Here is a 19903-nt window from a genome sequence, read left to right on the forward strand (position 1 = left end):
ACTATCCCTGCTGGCAGATCAGGACACATGGTCACTTTACCTTAACTTCACATTTTCACCTCTCAGACAACCTGAGTTACTGCCAGTAGGTCTTCAGAATCTATGTAACTCTATGAAGAAGAGCCAGTTCCCGTAGGAGCCCTGCACACAAGGCCCTAAAGTCCCCCTATAGAATTCTAGATCTCATCCCAAGGATTGGCACCATAAAGGGGTCTTTTACTCACATGTCTAATAGCATTGCTTTGATGCAATTTGCAAGCTTCCTGTTTTGCAATATCCCACTCTGGATCTTGCTAAAATTGGGGGTTCAATGAGAAATGGCTGTTATCAGTTAAATGGAGCTTCTTGGCAGTGTCTCCCAAGGAAACTAGAGGACCAGTAAACAAAGCTGTGCGTGCGGGTAGCCAGGAGAGGGTGGATTTTGTGTGTGTGTGTGTGTGTGTGTGTGTGTGCGCACACGTATGTGTCTGTGTGTTTGGTGCTTTGCTTTGCTTTGCTTTTTTTTTCCTTTCATTTTCTCCTATATAAAAAAAAGAAATAGAACAATCAGCAATGACAGATGAAGGAAATATTCCACGCAAAGTAACAGATGGCTCAAAGCCACCTTCATTTCTGAGTGAGAGGGAGAAGGCCCATGGGCCTGGAAAATTGAAGGTTTGGGAACTAATTTTGTTTGACTCTTTAATCCATTTCAAACATGGGCCCCAAAATGAAAGATTAAAGGATTTTACTTTTGCTGCTGAGTATATTCAGCTCAGAAGGGTAAAACACACAAAAATAAGATGTCTGCGAATGGAACAGCAGGAGATTGAACAGGAGAAACTTACTGTGATTAGTCTCATGGTAGTTGAACAAAACTCTCAAATTAGAATTTTGTTGTTGTTTACATTAAGACTAAAGTATTTTACACTCATTACCATATGAGGCTATGTTTTATGTAGAAACTACAGGCCAGATTACTCAGATCAAAAAGTCATAAAGGAAGATTTAGAGGTTGGTTAGGATAAGCATCATAGCAAAAGTAATGAAAAGCACAAAAGATTCAAGTTTATTCATTCGTTCATCAAATATTTATTGAGTGGCGGGCAGTGTTCCAGTTCAGGTTTGGGGATCAGCTGTGAACAAAGTGAAGTACTCTGTTCTCTACATTACAACAGCAAGAATTTGACAATAGAGAAGTAAACAAACAGTAAGATAATTTTGGATATCCGTAAACATGTGAAGAAAATGTAAAAGGGTGTTATTGGGAGAAAAATTAGTAGGATGAAATGGGGGTACTTTAACAGTATGGCCAGGGAAGACCTCTCTGAGAAGGTTGTATTTAACCTGAAACCTAAATGGTAAGAAGGAGCTTTCCAGATGGCAAGAGTAGTGCAAAGACAGCTTGACCTACTGCATGCTGGGTATCATTCTAGGTACTAGAGATGTAGTGCTCAATTTACAAATCAGGCTCAATTCTTGCCCTTCTAGAGCTTACCTTCTTATAGGGGTAGAAAATTAAGTTAGGGCTAAATAGAAGAACTTAACTAGAGGGTGGAAGGTGGTAGGTAGAAAAGTCAGTCACGGAAGGCAATAGGTAATGGCCCAGAGAAGGTTTCACTGGGAAGTTGACATTTGAGCAAGGACTTACTTAGGCAAGAAAATGAGCCCTGCAAATGTATGGAGGAAGGCAAATGTTCTAGACAGAGGAAACAGCCAGTGCTGTTTAGACCTTAGGCAAGAATCTGTGCAGCTTATTTGAGTAACAACAAGGAAGCCAATATAGCTAGAGTTTACCCCTGAAAAGGACAAGAGCAATTTTTACTTAATAGTTAATATCAGATGGATGCCTGGCACATGGAGAGAGTCTTTATCGCCCAGAACTATCATACCTCCTGTACAGGGAAGCTCTTTCTCTGACAGCGGAAGGCCTATATCTAGCTCTGGGGAGATAACACTCACTTTAAGTAACATCCTTTCATTGTCATATCTCCCTCACATTCCTCAAGTTCCACAGTTATTTCCAGACATTGTAAACTCTACAATTTAAAATGTGTATTCAGAGGTAGTTTGCTTCAATATTTTCTTTTTTATTTTTTTAAAGATTTTATTTATTTATTCATGAGACACACACACACACACACACACAGAGGCAGAGACACAGGCCGAGGGATATAAGCAGGCTCCATGCAGGGAGCCTGACGTGGGACTCAATCCTGGGTCTCCAGGATCATGCCCTGGGCTGAAGGCGGCGCTAAACCGCTGAGCCACCCAGGCTACCCACTTCAGTATTTTCTAACTTGATTGTTGACAGGAAAGACTAAAGATTCCTTGGCCAAAATGCAAATCAAAACCACAATGAAATATCACCTCAATCTGTCAGAATGACGAAAGTTAACAACACAAGAAACAACAGGCGTTGGCAAGGTGGCAGAGAAAGGGGAACTCTCCTACATTGTTGATGGGAATGCAAACTGGTGCAGCCACTCTGGAGAAGAGTATGGGGGTTCCTCCAAAAGTTAAAAATGAAACTACCTACCCTACAATCCAGCAATTGCACTACTAGGTATTTACCCAGAGGATTCAAAAATATTGATTCGAAGGGGTACATGCACCTCAATATTTATAGCAACATTATCAACAAAAGCCAAACTATGGAGAGAGCCCAAATGTCTATCAATTGATGAATGAATAAAGAAGATGAGGTGCATATACACAATGGAAAATTACTCAGCCATCCAAAAATGAAATCTTGCCATTTGCAGTGAGCTAGAGTGTTTTATGCTAAGCAAAACAAGTCAGTCATCGAAAGACAATTATCATACGATCTCACTCATATGTGGAATTTAAGAAACAAAACAGATGAAAATGTGGAAGGGGGGAAAGAAAAAAGAGAGAGGGAAACAAATCATAAGAGACTCTTAATGATTGAAAACAAACTAAAGGATTGCTGGAGAGGAGGTGGGGGAGATGGGCTAGATGGTTGATGGGCATTAAGGTGTGCACTTGCTGTGATGAGCACTGGGTGTTGGATGTAAGTGATGAATCACTGAATTCTACTCCTGAAACCAATATTGCACTGTTAACTAAATAGAATTTAAATAAAAATTTGAAATAAAAAAAAAAGTTTCCCCAGCCAAAAATATCAAACTTCAGGATTTCATCAACTCTTAGTATGTTTTATAATCTTCAGTTTAAGGGCACCTTATAGATATCTTTCTGTTATTAATTTTTACTTTAATTCATTATGGGCAGAGAACATACTTTATATGATGTAGACTATTTTACAAATATTGAGATTTGTTTAATAGTGCTCAATGTGGTCGTAGTGATTGTTCACGTACTTTTGGAAAGAGTATGTATTATTCTGCTGTTGGGTAGAAATCCTACAAATGTCAATTATATCAGTTGGTTGTTCAATGTCCTATATTCTTAAAAATTTTCTATCTAGTTTTAGCCCACCAGTTAGTGAAGGAAGTATGTTGAAATACCCAATTATAATAGTGGATATGTTCATTTCTCCTTCAGTTCTCTTAGATATTTGCTTGTGTGTTTTGAAGCTTTATGACAGAGATAGACACATTTTTAATTGTTATTCCCTCTTAATTTGTTCATGATTATGAAATACACTATTTTATTGCAGATAATATTTCTTGAAATAAACCTTATCTGATGTTAATATAATTGGATTTGCTTTTTTGTCCAACCTAACAATCTCTGCCTTCCAACTAGATCATTTAAACAATTTGAATTTAACGTGACTTTTTATACAGTTTAATTTAAATCTACCACTTAGATATTTAATTTATATTTTTTGGTTGTTTGTTTTCTTTTACTCTTTTCCTGGTATTTTTTGGAATGAACACTTCTTGTGATTCCATGTTCCATCCACTAATGTCTTTTTAACTATACCTCTTTTTATATTTTTTAGCAATTATTCTTAGAGTTATCATATTCATTTCTAAATTATCACTGTCGACTTTTAAATAATAGAGTGCTTCTTAATGTATAGTATAAAAACCTTGCAATAGAGTATTTCCTCTTTCCATCTTCTGTGTTATTGCTATGGCCATTTTTTTCTTCTATATATTGTAAACACCACAATACACTGTTATTAATCAATGCTTTAGTCAATTATTCTTAAATAGAAAAAACATGAGAAAAATATTTCATATTTACCCACATAATAACATTTCTGACACTTTTCATTTTTTAATGGAGATCCAAATTTTCAACTAATACTAGTTCTTTTACTTCTCTTTCTTATATCATAGATCCTCTGGTACTGAAATCTCTCAACTTTTCCCTTAAAAAAAAAAGTCTTTATTTTCCCTTATTTTTCAAAGACTTTTTCCTAGGTATGAAAATCTAGTTGGACAGGTTTTTACATTTTTTTCTTTTGGTGTGTCTATCCATTGTCTACTACTGTCTATAGATACTAAAAAGAATTCTACTATAATTCTTATATCTGACCTTCTGTACATAATGTCTCTTTCCTCTTGCTGCTTTTAAGATTTTCTCTGGGGATCCCTGGGTGGGTCAGTGGTTTGGTGCCTGCCTTTGGCCCAGGGTGTGATCCTGGAGTCCCGGGATCAAGTCCCATGTCAGGCTTCCAGCATGGAGCCTGCTTCTCCCTCTGCCTGTGTCTCTTCCTCTCTCTCTCTCTCTCATGAATAAATTAAAAAAAAAAGATTTTCTCTGATTATTGATGTTCTGAAATTTAATAACAATATGACTTTGTGTGATCTTTTTTTATGTTTATTTCTTATAGTCACTGAGCTTCTTTTACCATCATATTATTTCTTAATTTCTCATATCTTACCTTTTTTTGAGTAATCAATATTTTTATTATTTTATTTCTCCCATTAGTTTGTTAATTATCATTCTAGTGATTAAAGATTACAATATGCACACTAAATTATTACTGTCTTCTTATTAAACTTATTACTAAACTATGTTACTTATAAAATTAGCATTTTTAACACTTCCCATAATAATGCAAAGAACTTAGAATACTTTAAACTCATTTACTCTCTACTGTCTTTTGTACTGTTGTCGTGTGTATTAATTCTGCATGTATTTTCAACCTCAGAAGATATCTTTATATTATTACTTTATTTTATTGTTTTATACAAGTCAATATATTTACTCACATATTCACCTTTCTGTGACTCTTCCTATCTTTGTGCACTTCTGTGATTTCATTTAAAATCAATTTTTTAACAAAAATCATTTTTCTTCTTCCTGAAAAATGATTTTAAATATTTGTTATTGTGTAGTTTTGCTGGTACTTAATTCTCCAAGTTTTTATTTATATGAAAACATCTTTATTTCCCTTCATTTCTGAATTATATTTTCATTCAATATAGTGTTCTGGGTTGCCAGTCTTCTATTTCAGCACTTTTTAGATGCTACCAAATCATCTTCTGACTTCTGTTATTTTCTGTTGAGAAGCAATCAATTTGTAATTGTTACTTTGAAAATAATGTCTTTTTTTCCCCAGAGACTTTTAAATTATTTTAGCTTCTGCTTTTATTTACAGCAGTTTGACTACATTGTTTTTCAAATGGTTTTCTTTGTATTTAATAATTTTAGGGTTCTTTGAGATTTTTGAATGTGGGCTGATATGTTTCATCAGGTTTTGGAACTTCTCAGTCATGATCTCTTCAAATACTGCTCCTGTCCTATTTCTCTCTCCTCTATTTTTGTAAACCCTATCACAAATGTTAGCCTTTTGGTTTTTTTTTCTTCTTCTTACTAGATTTTGGTACATATATACACCCTTATACACTCTCTGTATTTTTGGTCTTCTTTTCTCTCTGTGGTTTAATCTGAATTTTCCTTCACTTACCTATTTTCCAGTTCACTAATTCCTTCTTTTGCTTTAATTTTCTATTCAACCTATCTATTGGGTTATTAATCTAAGATACTTTCTTTTTTTTTTTTCTAAGATACTTTCTTTTTCAATTGTACTTTCTATTGGATTCTTTAAGATTTCAGTTTCCTATTCTTCAGCCTATATCAGTTTTCTCAAAACTACTAATATCATTAATTTGAGGTCTCCTTCAAATAACTCCAATATCTTAATTGCTTATGGATCCATTTCTATTACTTTATTTATATCTTGTGATTTCCAGTTATTTGATCTCCAGGCATGCCCAGTAATTTTCAACTGAGTAATGAGTAATACCTATGAAAAATTGTAGAAGATCTTGTGGTATTATTTTTCCACAAAATGTTGACTTTTCTTCTGGCAGGCAATTAGAGTAGGAGCATGTAACTGTGATTCAAGGGGCTATTGGGAGAAATCAGGTTGAATTTCAATAGTTTGTGAGGGTTTGTCTGTTTCCAGTTTGCCTTTACTTTTCACATGTAGTTCTTCATGGGTCCCAGCTAAGAGTCGAATGTTTACCATTGCCGCTCATCCTTGGTTGGGATGCGAACTCTCATTTGTATCTCCCCATGATATCAACAAAAGTTTGCGAGGCTATAAACCTCTTTTGTGCATCATTATGTTTGTCGTCTAATCTTTTCAGCTTTGCAATGGCAGCATGTTTCTAGGGGAAAAGCAACAGAAAATGTTAAACTGTCTCATTGCATTTCTTCCTTTTCTGAAAATTTATCCCCTACTCCTTTCCCCCTTCATAGTTCTTTAGTGCCTTCACATTGCTACATTTTAGCATTTGTCTGGGTTTCACTGAGGTTATCAGAGTGAGAGTTGATTTGGTAGAAGCTATTCTGATTCTCAAGTATGTAGATTAATGTAGTTTAAATTTTTTCCACTTCTAAATATCATTTTGATGAAAAAAATATTTAGGTATCAAATAATCATTATATTTCTGCCAAGTAAAATAACAACGTGAGGTAATAGGACACTTATTACTTGACAACCACATTTTTAAAGGATGACTACATTGTGATTATGCTGGAGACCAAGGGATAGGAGGAAAGAAAGAAACCATGAGATCATATTACCAGAAAGATGTTATTTGAAACCAAAGGAAAAGACACTGGAAAACAAGTTCTGCAAACAAGTGGGTGGATGTAGGAGGACGAGAACCATTAATAGCCTATTTATTTTTAGAATATCTTTTTCATTCTAAAAATATTATCATTTATCAGGTAGCACTATGATCTTTCAATGTAATTTGATAAAAGATGTTGATTGAAAGGTGATATTAATTATTCTGTATCTACTGAAATTTTGAAAATAAGATGGCAGAACTAAGTGTCCCCCTTTCCTCAGCTATTAAAAATCCAACTGCATCAGTTAAATTAGAGACAGCATCACATGGTAGCATTTGTGGAAAAGTGTTATTCTGGGCCCAATCTATTGTAAAAGCAGTTATGGAAATGAGCAAATGAGGGAAAAAATTAACAAACACAACTTCCAGACCATTTATTTGGGTTATCAACATCCAGCAAACTATTGACCTGCCCTCACAGAACAAAAAGGCGCAACCACTGGAGAATGATGTTACAGTTCACCAAACAGGTGAAAGGTGAAGTGTATGAAAGAAATCCAGAAAGAGAGTAGAGGAATGAGAAGGGATCGTAGAGTCACAATATCAAGGTTCAAATTCCTGGTTTTGTCACTTCTTAACTATGTGGTCTTAGTCATGTTGCCTGAGTTTCTGATTTTTTTTGTTTGTAAAATGAGGATCATGATACCCACTTGCAATGCTGTTACACAGGTTAAAAATATCCTAGCAATGGGTACCTGGGTGGCTTAATCGGTTAAGAATCTGCCTTTGGCTCATGTTGTGATCCCTTCCCCCATGCTCTCTCTTGTGCCATCTCTCTCTCAAATAAATAAATAAAATATTTTATCTTTTTTGTATATTTTTATTGGAGTTAGATTTGCCAACATATAGTATAGCACCCAGTGCTCATCCCATTAAGTGCCCCCCTCAGTGTCTGTCACCCAGTCACGCCATCCCCCTGCCCAACTCCCCTCCCACTACCCCCTGTTTGTTTCCCAGAATTAGGAGTCTCTCATGTTTTGTCACCCTCTCTGATTTTTCCCACTCATTTTTCTCTCCTTTCCCCTATAACCTCTCTACCTAGCAAAATGACAGACATAAATAGGGTCTCAGTAAGTCATTGGTATTTTTGTGATCTCTTTCTCAAAATCACCAGGATAATAATGTCTATTTAGTTTACTTATTGTCGTATAATCTTTACGTGCAAGACAATTTGCCTTAGAGGTGCCTTCTGAATGAACTTTCAATTTTTATATTAAAAGAGTTGGGGATCCCTGGGTGGCGCAGCGGTTTAGCGCCTGCCTTTGGCCCAGGACGCGATCCTGGAGACCCGGGATCGAGTCCCACGTCAGGCTCCCGGTGCATGGAGCCTGCTTCTCCCTCTGCCTGTGTCTCTGCCTCTCTCTCTCTCTCTCTCTCTCTGTGTGACTATTATAAATAAATAAAAAAAAAATTAAAAAGAGTTGTGCAAAATTTGCAAAAGGTTAGGTGATGATTTCATTAAAAGAGTTCATAATCATTATCCCAGGAGCTATTAGTAATTTCTCATGGAGAAAAGAAACAAATACCATAAGGTCGGGAAAAAAAGGAAATCAAACAAATGCTTTTGTAATTATGATTTGTATTACATTTATCATTTGAATACAATGAGATTTCAATACAGGCTTCCTTGTCCTCAGTGATTGGAAACACAATATTAATTTGTGGCACAATGACCTCAACACTGATCAGTGTACTCTTTCTGTACCACAACTTTGATGATTGTTCATAAACAAGAACATCTACTTCATTGATCTCACCATTGCTGTTCATCACCTTGTTCATGTTCATGTACATGTCCTCAACTTACCGTCTCACTAGGTTGAAGATCCCTGATCCATAATTATAACCACTCTATCTCCCACTTAATTTTCTCACTCCTTCCCCTTCCATTATGAAAGCACTGCAAAACATCCACTTTCTCACTGTGACTCATTCCTCTTTATAGAAAAACTTGCATGCTGTATGTTGTCCTCCCTATGTTCCCTCTGCACTCTTTCTCTCTTAAGCCCACCCCAGCCAATCAGACTTGTGCATACCATTCCTCTCAAATTGTCCTTATCAAAGGCAGCAAATCCAGTAGTCAACACCACATCTCCCCCTCACTCAGCAGCATTTGATGCTGATGATAATTCCCTACTTTTTAAAAAACTTTAATTGGCTACAGGAACACATAATCGTCTACTTTGTCTCAGACTTCACAGGTTGTTACTCCTCTGAAACTCCTCCTCCTCCTCTTCTCCTTTTCTTGATTTTGCAGTCCACTGGGGCAACTTCTCTGACTCCTCTTTATCCACATTCTCTCTCTTGATCATCTTGTCCAGACTGTGGCTTTAAATAGTATCTGCCTATTTCATCAAGTCTGAGATTCTGTGATAGGCTGAATCGTGGCTCTCAAAGATATCCAGGCCCAAATCCTTGGTTTCCATAAATATTACTTTATATGGCAGAAAGGGTTTTGCAAATGTGATTAAGGTTTGAATCTTCATATGGGAAGGTGGATCAGGGTATTCAGGTGGGCCCTAAATGTAATTAATCACTAGTGTCCTCATAGGAGTGAGGCAAAGGGAGATTTGACTACAGAGATAGAAGGTGATGTGATGACAGAGGGAGATGCTATGCTGCTGGCTTTGAAGATGGAGGAGAGGGCCGCAAGCTGATGAATGCAAGGACTGCAGCTCTCAGAGCTGGAAAATGCAAGGAAATGAATTTTCCCCTAGAGTCTCTGAAGGAATGAGGCTTTCATTTCAACCCAGCAAGATCATTGGACTTCTGGCCCTCAGAACTCTACAGAGTAGAAACTTATGTGGTTTTAATCCATCAAGTTGTTTGGTTTGTTTTTAATTTTATTTATTTATTCATGAGAGACACACACAGAGAGACAGAGACTTAGGTAGAGGGAGAAGCAGGCTCCCTGTGGGTAGCCTGATGTGGGACTTGATCCCAGGATTTTGGGATCACAACCTGAGCCAAGGTAGACGCTCAACCACTGAGCCACCCAGGCACCCCAAACCCTCAAGTTTATGACAATTTCCTACAGCAGCCTTAGGGAACTAATGCCGTTACAATTTTTTCTTTGCATTTTAATTTCTTTGAGATCAGGATGCACGTAACAATCATGCACCATGCAGGAGAACTGCTGTCAGCCAGACAGAAGTTGTGACCTAGTTCGAACATTTGGTAGTGCTAAGTATGTTTACATTGTTGTGCAACCAATCTCCAGAGCTCTTTTCATCTTGCAAAACTGAATCTGTGTATTTATTAAACAACAACAACCTGTTCTCTCCTCCCAGCCCCTGGCAACTGCCCCTCTACTTTCTATCTCTATGAACTTGACCTCATGTAAGGGGAATCACACTGTATTTGTCTTCTCATGAGTGGCTTGTTTCACTTAGTATAATATCATCAAGTTTCATCCATGTGGTAGCATGTTCCTAAGTTTCCTTTCTCTTTAAGACTAATAATTCATTGCAGATATACCATATTTTGCTTATAATGTATTTACCACATTTTGTTTGTACATTGGTCTATCAATGGACATTTGGTTTGCTCTCCCTATGGCTTTTCATCATGCTTGGGATAAAATTGGAAGTCCTTATGATGGCTTACAAGGCCCTCTATGATCTGGCCCTTAGCCATCTCCTTGGCCTCATTGCCTATTGAGCTTCTCCTCACTATACTCCAGCCACCCCAGTCTCCATCACACCCATGCTGTTTCCTCTTTTCTCAAGACTCCTCTGTGCATAGACCACATGGCTCCTCCCTCTCTTCCCTAGGGCCCCCCTCAAATGTCCCTTCTGAGAGATGATACCCTGACCACCTCATCTGACACAGTGCTGCTTCTCCCTGCCCTGCCATTGTGTTGTGCTGACTCATGTTCCTCCATACCTCTTACTGCCTGACATTATTTGTGTTTTTATGAGTTTATTTATGGCCTGTCTCCCAACGAGAATAATATACCAAGAGGGCAGGGATTTCGTGTCATTAAATGTTGACTCCTGAGTGCCTAAAATAGGAAATAGCACATACTAGAAATTCAATAAATGTCCTAGCATATTGAATGAAATAAAAGAGATCAGCTTCAGCGATTCATTTTCAGAGTCTTTTAAATTTTTCAATGAAAAGACTTTATTTCTTGGGGTACCTGGGTAGCTCAGTCGGTTAAGCATCTGACTTTTGATTTTAGCTCAGGTCATGATCTCAGGGTCATGAGATCAAGCCCCACAATGGACTTGGCAGTGGGCATAGAGCCTGCTTAAGGTTCTCTCTCTCCCTTTTCCTCTGACCCTTCCCTCCCAAAAAAGACATGACTTAAAAAAAAAAAAAAAAAGACATGACTTATTTCTTAAAAGAGGCTTAAGCTTTCCAAAAAGAAATGCACAAACAGTACAGAGTGTTCCAATATACCCCTTCTAGTTTCCACTGTGATTAACATTTTGCTTTACTGTGATGTGTGTGTTGCAGTTGACAAACAAATATTAATACATTAGTATTAACTAAACTTCATGGCTCACATTAGGGTTCAGTCTTTGTATTATACATTCTATGGATTTTGACAAATGCATAGTGTCATGTATCTACCATTGTGGTATCACACGGAATAGTTTCACTCCCCTAAAATTTTCGTGTTCTCCACCTTTTCACCTCTCTTTCCTTCTCCCCAGCCTCTGACAGTGCCTGGAGTGTTTTAATTTTATATGACTAGGTGACTAGACACTTCCCAGGACAGATATTAGAAGTCCATGTGTGAGTTTTCTGCTGCTCCAACACACTGTCTTCAGGCTGAATGTTCTTGCCTTTCAAAGCTATTAAGGAACCACAACACATTTCTTGGGTTAAAAAAAGAAAGGAAGGAAAAAAAAAAAAAACACTTCACCTAATAATGTTCCATCTTGTTCTCCTTTCTGAAAGATTGGTTGGTTCCTAATTATCACCCAGCTGTGGTCCCAGAGGCTGACGTCTGAAAGCTGTGATGAATAGGGAGACTCACCGGGAAATCATTTCTCACATAGATTCATTTCCTCCTCCTAGGACTCTCCCCACTCCCACTTTTTTTTTTCTCATCTTCATTTTCTAACAAGTTGGAGTTATTGAGATTTCTAAATCTGTTTTTATGCAATGTCACTTTAATTAAGAAACAGACACAAGCAAATTGATTTTTCCAGTCAGTTATGGGTGGAAGCTGTGCCTGAAAGTTTCCAAATCAACCAAGGCTCTACTATGGGTATTGGGGGTGGGGGTAGGGAATACGGAGAGCCATCAAAGGCCAGGGTGTCTTTCTGTGGGGATAGAGACAGAGGAACCGCTAAGTGAACGACTTGTCTTTCCTGATAAGGAGAGAGTCTCTATCCTATTTACTACCTGTGAAGATGACTGAAATGTGGCAAGGGGGAATAAGGCTTTGTGGTCTTCAGCTTGGCTCCTGGAGGTTCTTCCTTCCTTTACTCTGATCACTAGCACTGGACCATTTCATTAGCCTTCAGTACGAGGCTCTGTCCCGGGAGAAACTTGCCAGTTATAAAATCACAGCTTTGCTAAATGCAGAGAAGTCTCCTGAGTGCTAAAGAAGAAGACAATGTATTCAAGAGAGGAAATTATTTATGTTCGTTGTATAAATCAAGTTCTTAAGAATGGTTTGTTTCCCCAAATTGCTTGCCATCTCCTCAGCACATAATTCGTTCATTCACACATGTTTTCCATGTGCTCACCCGATGTCAGTGCTCCCTTTTCTTTCCATTTCTTTCTTTCTTCCTCTTCTCCCTTGGTGACATCTTCTCTGTGGCCCCAGGGAGCAAGTCACTCCTTGTTCAATCTCCCCTTCATTCCTTACGTAACACTTTTTGCTCCCCTATTAAGTGAGAAGTTCTTTCTTAAAGGCAAGAAGTTCATCTAGTGCTCCACAATCCATAGTTAGGAGCTCTGGAAATTATTGATTGCAAGAATGAGCTTAGATCTTTCAACTAGAGTGTAGCCGGAATCCTGGGTTGGGTGCAAGTCATGGGGACCCTGTGGCCACTCCAGGATGTCTGGAGGATAGGTGGAACCGGGTCACTGCAGGCTGTTTTCATGAGGACAGAGAATCTCTGGGGAAAGAATCAGTACTACAAGACTCTTTCCTGGAAAGCCCTAATCTCTCCTGCCTCCAGGCCTCTCTACACATGCTCCGCACATGTTCTGCCTGAAATTCCTCCTCCACCTCTGTGCCGAGCTAATTTCATTTATGTTACAGAGCTGAGTTTAAATCTCATTTCCTTAGGAAGCCTTTGCTAGCCACCCAGACTGTCAGCTTTCCTCTTCTTCACTCTCAAAGCCTGGGGATTCCTGCATCAGTGCCTAAATCATGCTTAGGTATTGTCCGGTGTCTGTCCTGCTCGCTCGTAAATTTCGTAAGGTCAGGATGTCCCTGTTTTGTTTACTGTTTTACTCCAGAATCTGGCTCAGTTCCTGTGCACAACAGTGACTCAAAAATATTTGTCAAATAAACAAATGAGTATATGCAAATGCTCCACTTCAGTGACTCATAAGCACATCAAACTGAATATGTTACAGGCTGCTGATTCTTTTTCTCAAGTCTGTTCTTCATCTTCCTCATTTTAAAAAACGCATCCATATTTATCCAGTTGCTTAGCCCAGAAACTTGGTGGTTGGTCTTCATTCTTCTTCTCTTTTACCACACCTCCACATTTAACACATCCGCAAATCCTTCCAGAATACCTCTTCCGTTTACTTCTCCAGTGTTACTGTCCTCCTTCAAGTCACCATCATCTCTCACCTGGATGACTGCAAATCACGGCCTGTCTGCTCTGCCTGCTGGCACTCTGTTCCCTTCTACTTGCTATTTAAACTGCTAAATGACTAATTCCCCCACAGAGCAGTCAAGATGATCTTTGCAAAATGTAAAGAAAACTATCGCATTTTTCTGTTCTTTAATGCCTATCCCACTACAACCCACAAACCCAAACATAGCCCGACCATTCCCCTCTGCTCCAATCCCACCTTTTGCTACTCTGCCTCTCTCACTCAGCTCTAGCCATGCTTGCTCCAAGCTTGTTTTAGGTCATTGAATGTACCTTACTTCTTTCTTCCTTATGGTTTTTTCAATTCCCTTTGCCTGGAAAACTCTTCACTCACCTCCTTGTTTCCTTCTCATCCTTTGGGTTCAAGTTACATGTCATTTCCTGAATGAGGTTTTCTGACAACTTCATCAACTCTTGTTCCTTATTACAATGTCTCAACTATTTCCTTCTTAGCATTTCATATCAATAGCTTTTCATTTATGAATTTGTCATAATGCTTGTTTTGCATGTAATTGTGTACCATAAGCCATGTGCTCAGCATATAATAGAGGTTCAATAAACATTTGTTGACTGAAAGAGCATGAACAAAGCTCAAGGGCAGTGGCATGGGGATAGAGTAGAAGGGCAATTATGAGGAAGATGCAGGATCTGCAATGGCCCAGATATCACTTTCCTCTGCCTTGGCCACCATTAGCCTTGGTGTAGACATCTGCAACAATCAGCCTTCCTGTGGTTCAGTGGAGGCTAACCTCTCACCTAAAGCACAGGAGAGATAGATGCAGCATCACTGAAGGCTAGACATACTGCAGTCCCATCAGGGCCAAGAAGTTTAGTTGTTTGAACCCTTGGGTGGTGCCATATGGAAAGAAATTGGGCCTTGCTAGGACCAATAGGGAAGAATTTCAGGGGGCTAAAGATTCTACAGAGTGAGTGAGGGTAGAGCTAGAAAAAATGCCATTTTGTGAGCACTGTGGCCAATCACATAGAAGTTTTGATTCTTTGAAGCCTTGTCTCTCAATCAGTAATTTATTTGGGGTTTGATTTTTATCTTCAAGACACTTAGCATAAGTAGCATTAATAATCACTGACATTGATAGTGATGGAAGATGAGGTCTCAGGGAGTTGAACAAAACCTCAGTCCCACTGGTAGGAGTGCTTGCAATTTTATGAAGTCACTCTGGAAGTACATTAAAAAGCAGACACAAAAGGTCTTTGAGCCATGTTCCAGCTGCTGTAGAAACCCTTCAGGTATTTATGTCAATGAGTACATTAACAGTCTTAATAGGTCACAGGTGGCTGCATTTTATTTTTTAAAGCATTCTTACAAGGCGATCCAATTTAAGTATACATTCGGGCCAAATTCTCATCCTTTTATGGCTCTGTGGGGACATGAATTCATTAGTGAAAGGCATAGAGTTCTTTAAAAGGAAGAATTGTCTACCAGTTAGTGAGCTGGCCTAAAATATTAGGAACTCTATATCCTGTTTCCACTCCATTTGTTGTCGCATTATTTCCTTCAATGTGAGCTAGTTTTCCTCAGGGCTGATGTTTCTTGTTGTCCTGCCCAATATGGGTTTTACATCAGGAAGGTGAGATCACAGCAAACCAACATGAACTAGTCTTTCTCAATATCCAGCTTCTTCAGGCTTCCTCTCCCTCTGTAAATGAGGCTACATAAACCCAGTTTCAGGCTCACCCATTCCCCAGTGAGATGTTCCAGAACACACCCTGGATCTCTGCACAGCGTCATATGTGCTGCCAGTCCAGCTCTGACCTTCTGCAGAGGCCTTTCTGTCTAGAACTAGTCTCCACCTCTTGGGCCAGTTCTAAGAAATGGATTTCTCCCTCTTCCCTATGCCCAAGTTTCTGCACTGGAAACCTGTTGCTACCATTGTCTCTCTTTATCTAGTTTACTTTTTTTTTTTCTTAAAAAATCATTTAGTGGTAAAATATGCCTAACATGAAATTTCCCATTTTAACCATTTTGAAGAGAACAATCCATTCACATTGTAAATTCATTTATATTGTTGTAGAAACATCACTACTATCCTTCTCCAGAACTTGTTCATCATCCCAAACTGAAACTCTGTACCCATGAAACATTAATTCCCCATTCTTCTACTCTTGTGGCCCCTAGTAACCCCCCTTTGACTTTCTGGTCAGTGTCTCTCATACTGAACCTTGCCTCAATCTTGCCTCATCTCTTCATTTCATAGCCACAAGGACTACTCAGAAACTAGAATGTTATTTTTGAACTTTGATATCAGAGATGAATCCTGCTATTTGCTAACAAAATTTTTATATTTTCTGCCTGTGTGGACTTCTGAGTATCCCTTCCTACTCAGTCTTCCCTGCCTTTCTCTGCTGGTCTCTCAGGTTCCCTACTATTTTGCTTTGAGTTCCTTACCCTTTGACACACTCTTCCTACTTCCAATCTTCCTTTCTCCACGTCATGTGACTTATTTCCATACTCTCTGAAGGAGTGCTCTATCTGCCAGACTACACTTCTCAGCACCTGTAGCAGGATGCTTTCCCTACCATCTTTGTTCTAAATCTACGTCCCTCCCAGCATATTCTTCCAAGGTTACCTGGCAGCCTCTTAAGGCAACAGAACATTTCTATTCAGTGATGGTCACATGGAGACAAAACCACTGGCTGTGAAAACTCTTGTATATAAAGTTCTATGTCCTTTTGGAGGACATAGATTCAAGTTCAGAATTAGTGGGAAACAGCAATGAGAATTGACAAAGTACTGCACAAGGAGAAGAGTTAGCACTCAGGCAACACAAATGAAATGAGTTTTAATGTACTGGAATGATCCAATATGAAATCTCATTTTCTATATAGATTTAAAAGACTGACTTCAAATGTCATTAACTCCATTTCCCTAGGCCCTTTACACCAACTGTGTGGAATGTGAATCTCTTTGCCATACCCCTCAAAAGGACAAGAACTAACTACACCTCCTAGTGTCCCATTGTGTCAGAACAGGTTAGAATACTAAAGTCTAAGATCCTATTCTGAAGAAAAGCCTGCTCTTCCAATGTAGAGTATTATTCCTCTCTTCTATTAAAGATTGAATCCACTAAAGAATTAGTTTCTATACCATTTTAATAGTAGGTATTTTTAGAGGTCAGTGAAATATTACTGTGAGATTGAAAATAATGACCCAATTCCTCATCTCCTTCAAGAGAAATGACACATATTAAGACCTATCTCCCTGAGAAGACAGATGAAGTAGAATTAGATATTCATAATAACTCCGTGAAATCTCAAGTACTTCATTTTTCAGTGAACCTTTAAAAATAGTTCAGAGGGCCTATTTAAAATAGCATTTGGGTCGTCTATAACAGTCTAATACTCTTTGCTGTGTGTTACTCCTGGTCAGGACCAAGGCAAAACAGGGACAGGGACAGGGACCAGGGTCTCACCATGAGGCAGGTAAGTAAAATGTTTAAAGCAGAATTTTCAGCTAGAAGATGAATAGGTCTGAAGATCTAATGTAAAACATGGTAACAATAGTTGATAACACGTTCGCTAAGAGAGTAGAACTTAAATATTATCACACACAAAAAAGATAATTTTTAAAAAAGTCTGAATTACAGTGTGGAAACAACTGAAGACAGAAGAGCAACTTCTCATCAGCTGAGCAGGAATCAGAGATGTAAAAGTTGATCAGTGATTAGACTCAAATAGGAAGCAGAGACAGTGAAAGCATTTGCAGGGCAAATAGAAAATAAATGACTGAAATTGAGATTTGGTGATGCTCAGAAGAATTTCCTAGTTCTTTGTACCAGTGGCCAAAGCCCACTTTTGGTGCTTTCACTCAATAGGTGACATCTTGTTCTAGATGGCTGCTATCTGCTGACATGTGCCAAAGAACAGGACCAAGGCTTTTTCAAGACACATTTAGTGGTAGAAAGGGTGTTAGATTTTAATTTGCAAGAGCAGGTTTAAATTCCAATTCCATTACTTTTTAAATATGTATTTGGAGCAAATCACTTACTATCTCTGACCCTGTTTCTTTCTCTAGATGATAACAACTAAACTCATTTTACAGAGTCCTTTTGGGTATCTAAATGAGTTAAGGAGGCTTTGAGCATTGGAAAGCATTGTATAGTTATAAAGGCTAGATTTTCCTAAAAGAAACAAGTCTTGCAGGCTCTAAAAAGAAAAATCCGGCTCTTTGTTCCATAAAAGAGTCAGCTGTATACAGAAAACAAGGTTGAGAGAATTTGTATTTTCCTCTTCAGTTTTGTTCAAGAGTTCCAAGTCATGTTTTCTCAGCTGTTAATAATGAATATTTCTGCCAAATATGTAACAGTGATAATACTAACTCTAAACCTTTTCTGGCTGCCACTTTAGCACTAAGCCAACACAGAGCCAATGGTACACATTTTTTCTGGAATGTATCTGTGTGATATCAGTTAATTTTATCCCAGACTTTCTATATAGATCTTCTCTGATCAGTCTGGTTGTACTGCAGAAAAGAGAAAGAATTTTCATCTTTTTAGGAAACTTTATTTTTTAGGACAGGTTTAGACTTATAGGACACTTGTAAAGGTAGTTCAGAGGGTTCCCCTATATTCCACACCCAGTTGCCTCTGTCATTAACTTCTTTTTTTTTAAATTTTTTTTAATTTTATTTATTTATGATAGTCACAGAGAGAGACAGAGAGAGAGAGGCAGAGACATAGGCAGAGGGAGAAGCAGGCTCCATGCAGGGAGCCTGACATGGGATTCGATCCCGGGTCTCCAGGATCGTGCCCTGGGCCAAAGGCAGGCGCTAAACCGCTGCGCCACCCAGGGATCCCTGTCATTAACTTCTTACATATTTTTTTACAATTAATGAGCCAATATTGAAACATTATTATTAAATGAAGTCTAGAATTTAGTTCACTTTCCTTCGTTTTTACCTAATGTCCTTTTTATGTTCCAGGATACCACATTACATTTACTCATTATGTCTCCTTAGGCCTCTTTTAGCTGTGAGTTTTTCAGATTGTCCTTGGTTTTGGTGACCTTGACAGTTTTGAGGAATACCGGTCAGATCCTTTGTAAGATGGGCTTTAGTTAGAATTTGTCTGATTTTTCTCATGGTGAGACTGGGTTTTAAAGAGAAAGACCATAAAGTACCATTTTCATCATATCATATTAGGGTGCATTCTATCAACATGACTTATCACTGCTGCTGTTCACCTTGATCACCTGAATGATGTACTGTTTGTTAGGCTTCTGTACTAGGAAGTTATTATTTTTATTCCTCCTTTTCACATTGCACTTTTCTGAAGGAAGGCACTGTGCAAGGACTATATGACCACTCTTAAGGAATGAGGAGTTATGCCCCACTTCCTTTAGGATGTAGTATCTACATAAATTATTTGGGATTCTTATGTGGGATATTATTTCTTCTCCATCCTAATTGTTATTTATTCAATTATTTATATCATTTGGACACATGGACATTTATTTCATACTTTGGATTATAATCCAATACTACTTTGAGTTCTTGCCCAAGTTGTTCCAACTTTGGACACTAGGAACTCTTTCAGTTGGCTCCTGTATCTCTTTGTATTATCTTCCTCATTATGGGATTTTGTTTACTTTGTTTTTCCAGTTTTTGAGCACTTCCTGGAACTATAAGATGCTCCATGCTAATTTCCCGTCTCAGCCCTAGAATCTGCCATTTCCCCCAAGGAGTCCTGGCTCCTCTTATTGGAGAATGATATTTAAGAAACCAAGATCTGGGTGGTAGGTGTGTTTGCTGCTATGGAGTGTTGATGCTTCTGGGACCTCCCAGCTGATAGAGCAAGGGGATATATGTATATGTATGAACCCATGTATTTCACATATCTAAAAATATTTTGATGTGTAATCATCTTTATCTATATTAAGCTAAACATGGGTTCATATTGATATCTCCAACCCTAATCCATTATTGCATGGATCACGTGGCTCTCTTCTCTTGCTTATTTGTAAACTTCTACTCTAACAGTGAGAAACTTGGCTCTCGCCATCCGCTATCCATTTACTTGATTGTTCAATTCCAGTATACGTGTATAGTAATTTCAGAATTATTTAGCCACACCCTTATGGGGAAAAAAC

At 38.3% G+C, this 19903-nt stretch overlaps 1 protein-coding gene across 4 annotated transcripts in view; it reads right to left on the reverse strand.

Annotated features, from left to right (window-relative positions):
• Positions 1-5642: 5642 nt before the first annotated feature.
• Positions 5643-19903, reverse strand: part of LACC1 (laccase domain containing 1) — a 182046-nt gene continuing 167785 nt past the window's right edge. For all 4 annotated transcript variants that reach the window (XR_007404839.1, XR_003147916.3, XR_003147914.3 and 1 more), the window contains one exon: positions 5643-6536. The gene's annotated coding sequence lies outside the window, so the exon portion shown is untranslated. The remainder of the gene's footprint in view (positions 6537-19903) is intronic.

The sequence above is a fragment of the Canis lupus genome, chromosome 22, assembly GCF_003254725.2.
Source record: "Canis lupus dingo isolate Sandy chromosome 22, ASM325472v2, whole genome shotgun sequence".
Taxonomy (NCBI): domain Eukaryota; kingdom Metazoa; phylum Chordata; class Mammalia; order Carnivora; family Canidae; genus Canis; species Canis lupus.